The sequence below is a fragment of the Falco rusticolus genome, chromosome 3, assembly GCF_015220075.1.
Source record: "Falco rusticolus isolate bFalRus1 chromosome 3, bFalRus1.pri, whole genome shotgun sequence".
Lineage (NCBI taxonomy): Eukaryota > Metazoa > Chordata > Aves > Falconiformes > Falconidae > Falco > Falco rusticolus.
In genome coordinates this window covers 57,808,163-57,821,818 of record NC_051189.1, presented here as the reverse complement: position 1 = coordinate 57,821,818, position 13,656 = coordinate 57,808,163, and the positions used below count along the sequence as shown (strand labels likewise).

At 41.6% G+C, this 13,656-nt stretch overlaps 1 protein-coding gene across 5 annotated transcripts in view; it reads left to right on the top strand.

The window, feature by feature from the left end:
- Positions 1-12,578: 12,578 nt before the first annotated feature.
- Positions 12,579-13,656, top strand: part of MYOM1 (myomesin 1) — an 80,716-nt gene continuing 79,638 nt past the window's right edge. For all 5 annotated transcript variants that reach the window (XM_037380494.1, XM_037380493.1, XM_037380491.1 and 2 more), the window contains exon 1: positions 12,579-12,725. The gene's annotated coding sequence lies outside the window, so the exon portion shown is untranslated. The remainder of the gene's footprint in view (positions 12,726-13,656) is intronic.

Sequence of the window (13,656 nt, the reverse complement as noted above, 5' to 3'; positions counted from 1 at the left end):
AACCCTTTTCAGCGAGAGCTGATGAAATGAGCCCATGGACAGCAGTGGACAAACAAACAAATTACAATGAAAAAATGAGCAAATGAACACAGCAAATTAAACCCAGCTTCACAAAGCTCTAGGTACACCTTCCTTCTCTAGCCATGCTTCCTAGTTCAAGTCTGCCTGGATAGCTCGCAGGAACATGTTAGCTTTGATGTTAGGACATGTTCTCTCCCTTGTGTAGCATAGGAAAAATAATAATGACTTAATGAGGGCTGTGAAAAATTGGCAAGAGACATAAATGCTTTTAAAATAAAATATTCTGAGCTTTTCTTGTATGCAAGCCTATCCTACTGAACATTATCTGGATGTTCTACTTGTACCCAGGACTCCACTGGCTCCTTGTTGCCAGCTATGGAAAGACATTTTTTTCTGTTGATGAGCTGGGAAGATGTCTCAAAAGCCCTTGTTTAGAGAGCCAGCTTTTGTGCTTTTTAAATGGAAATGTCACTTCAAAAAAAAAAAAAAAAAGTATTACGTCTCTGGCCTTTTTATGCATGAAAGCAGCCTTGAGACCAGAAAACAGATGATAAGGTGAAAAGGCATGTGTAACTTGACTCAACTTCTCCAACTAAAAGTGGGGATAAAGGAAAGCATAATCATTTTCCAGACACTCCACCCTAAACTGTAATCTGACCCACGGCTCTGGAGCGATAATAGTGAACAGGAGCTGATTGCAAATGGTAGGCAGAATAAAAAAACCCAACCTGTTTTGAAGTCCATCTAGTTACTCACATTTTAAAGGTAGTCTTCTTGTGAGTGTCTTGAACAGCTGTTGACAGATCATGCTCCCCCAGGACTGCACCCCAAAAAGGCTTCCTTTGGGTGTCTGAGAGACATGATAAAAATCCTTTTTCCCCTTTTCCTCCTCTTATACTGATTTCAAAGAAGAAAAAAGGACAAGTTCTCACTTTTCCAACTGGAAGTTTTGAAGCCCTTGTCTGGTCCTTTTCCCACCAGGTTCCACTGACCCAGCCCTCGCTGCTCTCTCTTGAGCAGCTGCAGGGAGCAACAAGTGACTCTGGCTTCCTTGCTGCAGGTTGGGTTCCTGCACCCTCCCAGTGAGGCATCCCTCTGCTAGGGCAGCCAGCACATGCACAAGACCAGGCACCGCTCATTTGAGATTTGCCAGCAGGCAGACTTTTTCATTAGCAACCCAGCAGCAAAAAAAATTAATTGCTCCACCAGGTGTATTTGGAGCTCATCATCAGCTGTTATTAACCCTCTAGGAGTCATTATGCAGCTGCACTTGCTTATGAGTCCCTGCTGATGTTAGCAGAGGGAAGGGACACATTCCTTCCGTATTCACTCTACCAGCTACTGTAACAGTCCCTAGAGAGCTATAATGAAAGAGTAAAATTGTATGTAGATGGAGGAGGGTAAGCAGAGAATCAGCCCGCATCAGGAAACCACTAATACCTTTAGCAGGGCTGTTCTCAGATGTGCCCTGTGCTTTGAGCTGGATGCTGAGGATTCAGCTGTCTGCCCACGATTGCTGTCGGAGCAGCACACACCCTTCCACTCTGAAACCCCAAGCACAGGACTTTTTTTGTTGATGGGAAGTGTAAAGTACTGTGATACACTTATTAACTTTTTTTCTGTAGGCAAAATGACAGAAATCTGATATCAGATGAAATATATTCATTCTGTATTTTATTTTAATGACACTTACCAACCTGCAGAAGTAATGATAAATAAATGTATTAAAAATTTCAAGGTGTGTCTGGATAGCTTGATGAAAACTTTCTTCATCATATATAGACAAACACAAGAAAATACTGGCAAAAATATTTAATAATAATGTTTCTGGTCCCAAAATATTGCTATTTCCCCCCAGTGTGGATTAGTTGCAAAGATTTTTCCCCAAATCCCATCAGAATCTGAAACTTTCACAAAGTTCAGCCTCTGCAAGTTAAGTAATCTAAAACTTAATTCATAAAACCACAGAATATAAAAATAGGCTTGAACTATTCAGTTTGATCTCTCCCTGGTAGCTAACTTTAATTTTCTTTGGCCTTTGGCCAGAGCTAAAGTGATGTTTAAATAAATCTTTCTTGTAACAGCAAATACAGTAACTGGCTAAACTTCAAAGAACTGCCAGGAGGTGATAAATGGTCAACAGATGGGCTCAAATTTGGACCATCTTATAGAAAATAAGACATATCTAGTGGACAAATGCTTCCCCTCCGTTCCTGCATGTGACTATAAATAGTAAACAAAGATACACCCTGTATTTTCTGCTGTGCATATTTAGTTCTTGGGTTGGTATCAGCTTTACAACACAGTGAATCAACTCCAGGCTCCACACTCTTCTAACTTTATCTAACAACTTCAAGTGTTGTGGGGCTGTATCACTGTTCTAATTATTCCTACAAAGATTATGCCGTTATCTATAGGAATGTTTCTAATTAATCCGAGGAGTGTGTGTATATAGAGATAACTCTAGAGGCTATCTCCCTTCCACTGTTTTTCTCTTGATAGATATAGAGATTCGGAGTCATGTCCATTGGGGTTACCAGTGTGATGGGCCATGCAGAGTGGCATCTCTTGTGATAAAGAGATTGTGTTGCAATTATGCTAGTAGGCATTATAGAATCATGTAATGTGTGCGTCTATCCATAAAGAGTTCAGCCCTCTGTGTGTAGTTCTTTGGATTACTCATCTAGCCCATTTTAATACACAGGGGAAGAGTGCTGGAGGAACCATTATTATAAGCAGTTCAGAAGCAAAATTCCTAGGCAAGACTTTTCCGCCCCATTGCCAGCTCACTACCAGCAACAGTAAGATCAAGTAGTAAGACCATATGCTGACAAAGTTTTTTATAATACTTTTATCAGAACAATTCAGAGACTCACAGGAAGATAAAACCCATGATGTCGGTAAATCTCTAGCTTCTTGAACTGGAAACAGCTAATGTTAATCACAGAAGAAGTGTATATGAGGACACTAGAACTAAAAACATTTTGTGACAAAAATGCAGAATTATTAATGCCAGATCCCAGACAGGTTTCAAATGGCTGCCATGCTGCCCATGTAGCACCTTTACTAGGTGAGCAGGAGAAACCCAGGCAAAGCAAGAAGGTCACCAACCTTCTAGCTGTTGCAGAGAATTAGGTGGCAACACCTTCCTTGGCCAGTGAAGTTAGTACTGGCACTTAGTAGGGGTAGTACCTGCTGTACTGAACAAGCTCTCAGAGGACCCTTTTTCAGAATAAGACATAGCTATGCAGCAGCAAAGTGATTGTGACTTAAAAGCTTTAAATACCAAATAGTTTGCAAATGTACTTTGGAAATAGATCTCCATTTAGTTGGGCTACAGAGAAAGGAGAGAAGAAAGAAAGGAAAATTTACAAAGTCAGTTATGTAGCAGGATTTTAATGTTTGTAAATTTGACTTAGATAACTGGAGTTTGAAATACATTTCCACCACTACATTCTCTGGTCAGTCTTGCACATATTTGGTTCTTATGTCATATCTCCTTGTTGCCTGCCACCTCCATGTGCAGGCTGAAAAAGCAGAGATCACAGAGCAGAAAAGGCAGGGAGAAGATAACCCCTCTGTGCCCAGATCCTACCGGTGCCATTCCCTGAGACTGCATTCAGATGTCAGCCCTACATCTGCCTGCCCAGGTTGTGATAAAGGTGAATGAATCTTTAGTTTCCCATGAACTCTAAGTCCACTGTTATTAAAAGCTGGTTGTTAATTAAGTGTACATGCAGCTCACCCAGTGAACACTGTTCACAAACTCCCTGAATATTACAGCTTGTATAGTAATGCCCTAGTGTATAGTCTTTATTCCTTGAAGTATTTTGGGATTCTTAAGAGGTGTCTTTCCCAGGTAATTGCTTCTCCTAAGTAAAATTATTTGAATTCCAAAACCAATTTGACATTACAAGCTTGTTTTAAGAACTTGTGCTGAGAAGGGACTGGAACTAAAGAGCTTTGTGAATTGTATAGCCAGTTTCTGTTTGCTCATTACTTCAGAGTTATTTTCAGTGAAATAATACTATGCTTGTATCTGACACTTGGAAAGAAGAACTAAAAAACAAATAAGGCATTGCTGCATTCGCTAGAGATTGTGAATACCAATATTGCTTTCAGCAGTTTTCACTGATCTATGCAAATAAGTGTGTGGTTGATTAGCTAGTCTGAGTTTACATTCAGAATACTGATCTATTAGTTATACACATAATTCGGAGATGCAGTGCTCTGAAAATCAATGTTGTTCAGCAATTTGAGTGAGCAGATTAAATTTTTAAAATGCCTGTGATTGCCACAGCTCCATGTTCTCACAGCTTGCAATACAGGTACAGCTCAGTGCTTTCAGTGTTGTGTAAGGTAAGTATAGGCTGCTTGCCTCTGACATTCATGACTGTTACTGGTGGCTTTCCCTTGCCATTGTCTGGCATGAAGAAGTTAATCTTCCTTCATACAGGTCATTAAGCTCCTGAAGCCACTTCAGCTTCTGTGCATTGGTATGCAGCTCTTTCAGAACCTATGGAAAAGTTATTTCCTTCTTCTCAGGTCCACATCCTTTATCTGAACATGCAGCTTAAGACCTAACCATGTTTCTGGACATCATATGCTTGTTAATATTAAATGTTTGTAACTCTGTGAGCCGTCCTGACAATGTAGCGGAGAGGCAGCACTAACCCTTCCTTGAACTATGTTCAGGGATCATCCAGATGTCACAGTTTGCCTTCTTAGGAAAAACCTCCCCTCTGGTGATAGAACCAACTGATGGTAGGGAAACCTGTTCTCCTGAGAGACTTTCACCAGCTGCATCCCTTCAAATGCTCCCAGCCCAATGACTGGAGCTCTGCCACTGATTTTCCAGGTAAGGCAAAGTTTGGAAAGCATGAGATCCGGATATAGGATGGGAGATGGAAAACTGGGCAAGTAGGTTGCAATATAGAAATACCCTTTAAATCTTTAGAGCCTGTCACTGTCAGAAGTCATCCTTTGGACTTAAGGAAAGCTTTACAACCATAGTTAAGACACTGGAAATGTACAATGGAGCAAAACTACTTGGCTTTGTGCCATTGATGGACTACTGGTTCTGGGGCTGACTTTGATCCTAACAGATCTGAACCAGTAACAAGAATAGTAAAATACAACACTGTTTAAACTGTGGAGAGTTTTAAAACAAATCTGTCATCAGACCTCCACGTGGTCTGTGGTTATTGTTCTGCAACTTTTAGAGTACCGGCAACCTGTGTGCATTGCAATTGTCTGGAGGTGTTCAAACACTAGTCTGTAGAGCCAGAAAAGTCACAGTTTTTTAAGAACGTCAACAAAGACTCAAACTATGATTCTGGAGGGGAAACCCCAGATTTGTGAGGATCTATGGATGATGCTTCTGTCTCTCAGCTGTTAGAATATTCAAGAGCTAGAACACATTGCTTAGGAAGGTTGTGCAGTCTCCTTTGCTGGAGGTTTTCAAGATACAGCTCAGAAAAGCTGTGGGCAATCTCACAGATGAATCTCACAGCTGACCCTGCTTTGGGCTGGAGCAGGGGTCCTCAAACTTTTTAACCAGGGGGCCGGCGCGCGGATGAAGTGGCAGGCAGCCATCTGCAGCTGCTTGGTTTTCCCCCCCCCAACCCTCGGGGGGGGTGGGGTGGGGTGGGGCAGGGGGTTCTGTAAATACCGGGGGCCGGATTGAGGACCCTGGGGGGCTGTATCTGGTCTACGGGCTGTAGTTTGAGGACCCCTGGGCTGGAGGTTCAACAAGAGACCACCCAGGTCCCTTCAAACCTGAATTGTTTTGTGATTCTGTGGTTCTCATTGTAGATCCAAATTGCCTTTCAGATGCGCTTTACTGTATGCTGATAGTCAACCAATTACTAAAAATTATTAGCTGGACTAACAGTATGGTACCCTGAGATGGAAAACAGTATGCAAATTTCTACAAACATAGGGCTAATTATGTCAAATAGACAGATGATAGTAAAATCTTGTCCTCTGTCTAGCACCAACAATCCTATCTTACAAAAATATATGAGCAATTTCTGAAGTCCTTCACTTACACATAGGCTTAATTTTTTCCAAGAGGGATTTTCTCTGCTTAAGATCAGTAATGACTTTCTTGGTAACTGAATATTGTTCCAAGTGCATAAATGCAGTCGAATAAAAGTAATAAACACTCTTTGGTTTACATGTCTGAAGTAAAACCAATCAGAGTAGCTTAAAAGGCTGGTCTTATACTGCTGCACACAGTTCAGACTTGCTAGAGAGAAGTGTGATTGTAAACCACAAATGAAGTAGAGCTAGATTTAGGAATTCTGCGGTGGTGCATTGTTTTAAGTAGTAATTCTGTATGGTGTAAGGAAAATTCAGAAATCAGCGTCTTGTACAGTCAAACGATACTAAGATCCTGTGAAGACCAAAACACTGACGGGAAAGAGGAAAATGAGAAAAAAAGTAAAGGAAGAGCACAGAATAACAAGTCAGAAAGTTCTATAAAGAGAAGAAATATGAACCAAAGTCTTCTGATTCTTATGCCATGGGTAGCATGCAGAGGTGATGGTTACACACTGGGAAAATTTCCCTGATTCCTGTGGTTTGGTAAAAGGAGCAGTACCAAATTACCCATCTGGCCATCAAAATGGGGATGTTTTGCCACAGATATTGGGTGAGTCTTTTTCTTGGAAACCAGAAAAGAATGAGAAGTTAATCACATTATAAAGGTTCATTTTTTATCTGGTACCCAGATGAAAAATCTGGTACTCAGCCTACTAGCAATGCTTGACAGTTACTCATCTGTGAGAGCCTCCAGCAGGATTTCTCCAGCTCATGTTTACCTAGTACTTCAGAAGAGCCAGTGGCTGCAAGAACAGGACCCACAGGCATGGAGAAAACCATAGAATCACAGAATGGTTTGGGTTGGAAGGGACCTTAATGATCATCTAGTTCCAACCCCCCTGCCATGGGCAGGGACACCTTCCACTAGACCAGGTTGCTCAAAGCCCCATCCAGCCTGGCCTGGAACACTTCCAGGGATGGGGCATCCACAGCTTCTCTGGGCAACCTGGCCCAGTGTCTCATCACCCTCACAGTGAATGAGTTTTTCCTTTTGCAAACCATTATATTGCAGCTGGGTTTCTGTTAAGATTCCACATTAAATTATTTTCTTTGTCTGATAGACTGATCTTTGATGGTTTTGAATAAAGGACTAGTTAAAATAAAAATTATTTAAAATAAATTTAATTTATATTTGCAGCCTTCCTGCCTGTTTTTTAATATGGTAAGAAAATTATTATTTATGGGCCAACATTCAGAATTTTTTAAATGTAAAAATTCATAATATGGGTAAAAAACCCACCAACTGTTCTTTCAAACAGAAGGGGTCCAATTTAAAACATATAGGGAATTCCAGTTTAGCTGAGACAGCCATGATAGGTACTACATGGAAAAGTTTTGACACAAGAAAATAAGAACTGATGAAAAAATCCAGCCTTACAGATAAAAGTTAAATGAAGTAATATTTAAAATATGAAATAACTGGGAGATGTGAGATACAATATCTTCAATCTAAAATGGTGATTTTTTTTATGGAGAGCACATCAGCATGTGGAAGATTTTTGACAAATGACATCACATAGGAAGCTTGAATCTTGTACCTCTCCAGCTCCTACAGCTCTGCTCTGACTTATGCAAAGCAACAGTGATCATCATCAGAGTCAGGGAAGAAAGAGAGCAAGAGAATGTTTACCCCTATCAATTTGCATATTCTGAAATAATTTCTATTACATATGCCTGTCAAATTCACAAGCACATATAAAATCTCTGTACAGTTTCCATGCAGAGATTGAACAGTGCCAAAGCATGGAAGAGGTTCAAAGTAGCTGGTGTGAAACAGTACAAAGATTTTTAATGGAAAGCTTTTTAGCTCATTTGGACAATGTTTTGTTTTCAACATCCATTTAAAATGACTGAAGCACCAAATGAAAAATACCGTAATGAGAAACTGAGTACGCAGCGTGGGCCAGGCTGTACACTCAACAGTGCTACAGCCTGTGCTTTGCACCACAAAAATGGTCCATACATCATTTGTTTATGCCATATTACATCATATCTCAGTCTTTTCAGACCTTATTTAAGGTCTCAGAAATTGAGCTCCTGGGATACTATTTACCTGTTTGACAGCATGTAGAATGGTAACTTTATATTTCTAAGGCCAAATAAAACATGCCAAATATGGTTTAATATTTTGTCTCAAGTGGTGACATGCAACATCAGCATGCAGAATGGTGTTTCAAAGTGAAAATATGTAGGTGAAAAGTAAACAAGAGTAGGGGTTTTATGAATGGCACAAGAAGAAGAATGAGGGAGGAGGTGATCAATGTGCATCCACATCCATGTAATGTGGACATGATGTGTACTGGGAGGAGTGGTTCAAAGTACAAACATAATCAGACACAAGGGCAGAATTAAGGCTGTATAAGCACAGCCTTGATGTAATAGCACTCTATATGCTAGGTAAGTAATTTTCTTTCTTGTTTTCATTAGGAGGCAGGAATTTTTCATTATGCAATGTTGTGATGTGCCTTATTGTATAACATCATCTGGGTTTTAACAGAGCCTTGGTGACCTCAGGCTCTTGTGCTGGAAAAAATAATTAATGATATGTCCACACAGCCATCATCTAGAGATATACCTGCGAGCACTTTAAACTAACTAGTTTATTTCAGCTAGCTGTATACCTGCAGCAATACCAAGTTCAGGGCTGACTGAAAAACTTACCCAAAACTGATTAGCTCAGTAATTAGCAGCTGAAAAAGTCCCATGCTGAGCTTCGTGTTGCCAGAGCTACACCATCACTGATGCTGGATTTAGTTAGTTAGATCTAGCATGGATAAATCTATACTCTGAGATAGCAGGAAGAAAAGATGTTCTACTTTCTAAGCCAGCTGCTTGTGTAGGCAGGGGAGGCTATTTTAATAACTGAAGCTCACCCCCTGCTTGGCCTTCCCCTGCCCGGTATGTTGCTTTTCATACCTCCTCTTTATTCCCCCACCTGCAGTCTCAGAGATTTCTTTCTCTGGCAGTGAACCTGTGGTCCCTTTTCCTCAGGAGCCATGTCAGCCAGTGGGGTTTGGGCACATCTGTTGCCCATATGGTCTGTGTCTCCCACTCAACACCACTGCAGCTTACATGGTGGAAATACCAAAAAGAGGTGTAAATTACACTTTCATTTTTCACTGGTGGCATACACAAGCACTGTATTTTGGAGGAGCAGTTCTGAAATTTAGTGTGGCTAAATGACTTGGAGGAGATGGGTTTGCTAGATTAGGATTCATATTTTGCCACTGCTGTTGTTTAACCTTACAGTGGCTTACAAGGCTTGCTTTCGGTATAAAGATGCTGAGTTGTGAATCCTAGTCATTAGAAACGAAGCAGTGGTCCTCTGCTTCTTTCCAGTCATTGTGGGTGAAGACTGCTGCCACCTTGTTGGAGAGTCCTGCTGAAGGAGATTTCAGAGGAAGGAGCAGGGATGTGCTAACAGGATATTGACAACTTCTGGTAGAAAGCCAAGGACAAGCTATATCGAGAAAAAGACAGATGGGAACTAGTAACTTTTGACAGCTTATAAAGCAACCAAATCCAAATTGATTTTCAGACAGTCAGTAAAGGTTGAGCTGTCATCTGTAGGACTACTGTTATACTGATTTCTGAAGTTTTACTACAAATAGCTATTACAAATCTTATTTTTTTTAATAAAGGACTTTGTTAAGCCACCTCAACTTCTCCTATAAGTCACATGAGTTATAAGATCATAAAATAACTGATAAACAACAAATGTTAAGGTGAAACATCCCCTTGGAAAGGATATTGCAAACCTGCCCACTGTGTGATTTCTTGCATCTTTTCCTGAGTCATCTAGCATGGACCACTATCAGTCAGGAAACTGGACCAGCCTTGCCCCCTAAAAACTCATATATTCTCCAGCCTTTGAAGCATCTTACTTTAGCTGATGCTGGTCCCTTTTGTTGGGTCTCCAAACGTGAACTTGCTCAGAACTGTAGGAAACTTGTCCTGTAGCATGGATGGAGGAACAAACACCCATCACATAAAACCCAGAACTGATCCATTTCAAAGTTAAACACATTGCTTCCCTCATGGAATATGATTGCACTGCAGCTTGAAGCCACCAGCTATAGCAGATGTTTTAAGTGACCAGAAAAAACTACTCAAATAATTTGATTAACTGTCTTAATATTTATAAAAAATACTGGTAGGTTTGGTGGTTGTCTCAAAATCATTTGCTGCTGCAGCTTCTGCTGTTGGTATTTGAGCTGTTTCATTTAAAGCTAAATCACACATGGCAAATAATCACCAGAATCGTCTCTGGCTTGTGCCTTCACCCATCAGATCCTTCTAATCTCATTTCCTTCTTTTCTTCAGTGTACCTCCTTCTCCAAATACTGAACTCCAGTCTGTTTTCCTCTCTTTGTCTTCCCCAGGTCTTTTTGCGTTACATCCCCAGCTTCTGGAAAAGTTTTTCATTCATAATTGATGTTTTAAATTTGATGGCTCTGTCTTGCAGGGAGTATTGAATAAAACAATCAGTTTGTAATTTTTTGATGCAAATTTTCCTCCAAACTTTGTTCAGCTTTATTATTATATTGGAAATAATTTCCAACTGTGGTAGTTAAACCCATTTTTTTTTCTATTAAGATATTGCCACTATCTTTCCCTTAATGGAAACATTTGATTGATTCAAAAACATTTCATCAATCAATGTGAGGACAAGGAAAATTAAAGTTGTTATTGCCTACTGGGTGGTAAATTTGTGTTAGCTATGCCTGGATGATTGTGGTAATGATTATTGCAATACTTGAGGCAATTGCTTCATATTATTGCAATAGTGGCTTTAATTTGAGTGGGATGATATCTGCAGTTTATTTTCTTTGTAATGGAATAGTGCAGTTAAACAGACTTTTGATAACAGGAAAGAGGAAGACAATTAATATAAAGTCACTGTTTAAGTGTCTGGGCTCCCTGGGGGCCATGGGGGCTGCTCGTGGGGGTACATCAGGGCATGTCCTGGCAGCCAGTGCCTGTCCCACCATCCCAGTCAGGAGCAGGGCAGCTGGGGGACACCTGGGCAGCTCCAGCTCCAGGCACTGGACACCTCTGTTTGGCCAATATCCTGACCAAACTACTTAATTCATGTTTTGAAGTGTATTATCTGCGTCTGAAAGCTGTGTAACTAAATGACAAGAGCTCAGATGATATGCCTCAGTCCAGTTTTCTGACTTTGGGTTATCTGCAGTTGGAGCAACTCTCTGGTCCTTCAGCAGTCTCGTGTCAAGGTGTTTTGGCCAGTCTTTCCAAGGTGAAAACCTAAATAGAATAAGGGTAACAGAAATTATCCATCATCATTGGAATAAAGGTATGGAAGGACCTGTGGTGTTTAGAAAAGACTAACAGAGACAGTATAGGACAAGATTTAACAATCATCTCTTTTGATAAGTAATTTTAAACGACAGGAGATACTATGGATTGAAAAACCATGTGAGTGCCAAAGGCACTTAAAGAAATAACAAGAAATTTCTGTTGGAATAGCTCTAGGAGTCTGCTATAGGCTCTCAGGGTGAGGTTTTAAAATGAAAAGAAACCTTTAAAATGTTACAAAGGAAAATAAACGCTGCCAGCAATAAACTTGTTATGGGACACTTGCAGTTCCAGAGACACACTGTGGAATAAATCATGTAGCCCACCTAGAGCAAAAAAAACCCCCCAAAATCAGGAAGAACAGATCGAGTAACCTATTTTTTTCTATAACATGATAAATCATTTTCCAAACAATAGAAGTGCAACAGATTGAGTCCATCTGGATTCGATATCCTACCACCTGGAAAACTGTTAATTAAAATGGCAAATTTACGTAAGAGATGTAGGGCAGCCAAGCCCTACGCTAGCCCAATGGCTAGTCAAGCAATACTAGGTTTTGGTGAGAAGGGAAGAACTGGAGGAGAGATTTTAGTAGCAAAGGAACAGTCTTGGGAGTGGTATTTAATTTTTCTGCTGGTAGTCTTATTATCAAAAAATAGAAAGGTTCTAATGTAATTTGCTGACTACATAACATTGGGGGGCATCTGCCTGCAAAGAAGGATTAGAGTATTATATAGCAGTAAGGCTTAGAGTAATTGAGATGAAATTCAGTAGTACAGAGTGCAAGGTCATGAGATGTAAGTTGTTACTAGATTGCCTCAGCTGGAAGTGACAGGGGACTGAAGAGAACTGAAGACGTTAATCAGCCAGAACGACTGTAAGCTACCAATATAATGCGTGTGTGAAAAAGGCCAATGCAACTATAAAGTTTATCAGTTGAGTTTTTTTCAGCAGAGACAGAAATGTGTCACAGTATGAAGGTAACGGTCTCTAATGAAACTGCTTCTGGAGTACTGTATGTGGTTCGGGTCACCCCTGGTGCAGAAAGATAACTCCAAGCAGGACCAGGTACAGGTGGGCTTTGCTAAGTTTATGACAAATGTTTTTCCATCATTGCCTGTCAGCAGGTAGAAGGAAGGAGCGTACAGTGAGGAAGCCGGGACCAGGGGTGGAGCTATGCAGTCGTCCTGACCAGCGACCTCTGTACATGGGGGAGTGATCCACACAGCAGTTCACCCAAGCATGCTCAGGCCTGTGCTGTGCTGTGCCAGGCTGTGCTGCAGGTACGGCACAGCCTTCGGGCTGCTGCACACATGTCTTAGCTGTGGGTTTAACTTTTCCAGCTGATTGCACCAAGGAGCCTGCAGGCAGCTCCCACACGGCACCAGCAATTACACCACCTGCATGGCCTCGCCTGTCTGTCCAGCAGTGCAGTGAGAAGTTCTCTTGTGAACATCCTTTCTGTTTGACAGTAGAATTGATAAATAGTTGTTTTCTTGTGAGAAAATCCTCTAATAGCTGAAATGACTGAAATGGGGGATCCTTTTCTGACAGGGTCTGCATGGTGTGCTGCATATGGGTTGTGAGTCACAGAATCACAGAATGGTTGGTTTTGGAAGGGACTTCTGGAGATCATCTAGGCCTACCCCCACTAAAGCAGGTTCTCCTACAGCAGGTTGCACAGAATCTCATCCAGGCGGGTTTTGAATGTCTCCAGAGAAGGAGACTCCACAGCCTCTCTGGGCAGCCTGTGCCACTGCTCTGCCACCCTCACGGTAAACAAGTTTTTCCTCATATTCAGACGAAACTGCCTGTGCTGCAGTTTGTGCCCGTTGCCCCTTGTCCTGTCACTGGGCACCGCTGAAAAGAGCCTGGCCCTGTCCTCTTGACACTCACACATGGGATATTTGTGTGCATTGATAAGATCCCCTCTCGGTCTTCCCTTCTCCGGGCTGAACAGGCCCAGCTCTCCCAGCCTTTCCTCACAAGGGAGAAGCTCCAGTCCCCTCATCATCCCCTTCACAGCCCTCTGCTGGGTGCTCCCCAGTGGTTCCCTGTCTCTCCTGAACTGGGGAGCCCAGCACTGGACACAGCGCTCCAGGTGCGGCCTCAGCAGGGCAGAGCAGAGGGGCAGGATCACCTCCCTCCACCTGCCGGCCACGTTCCTCCCGATGCCCCCCAGGCCCCCATGGCACCCCCTTTGCTGAACTGCAT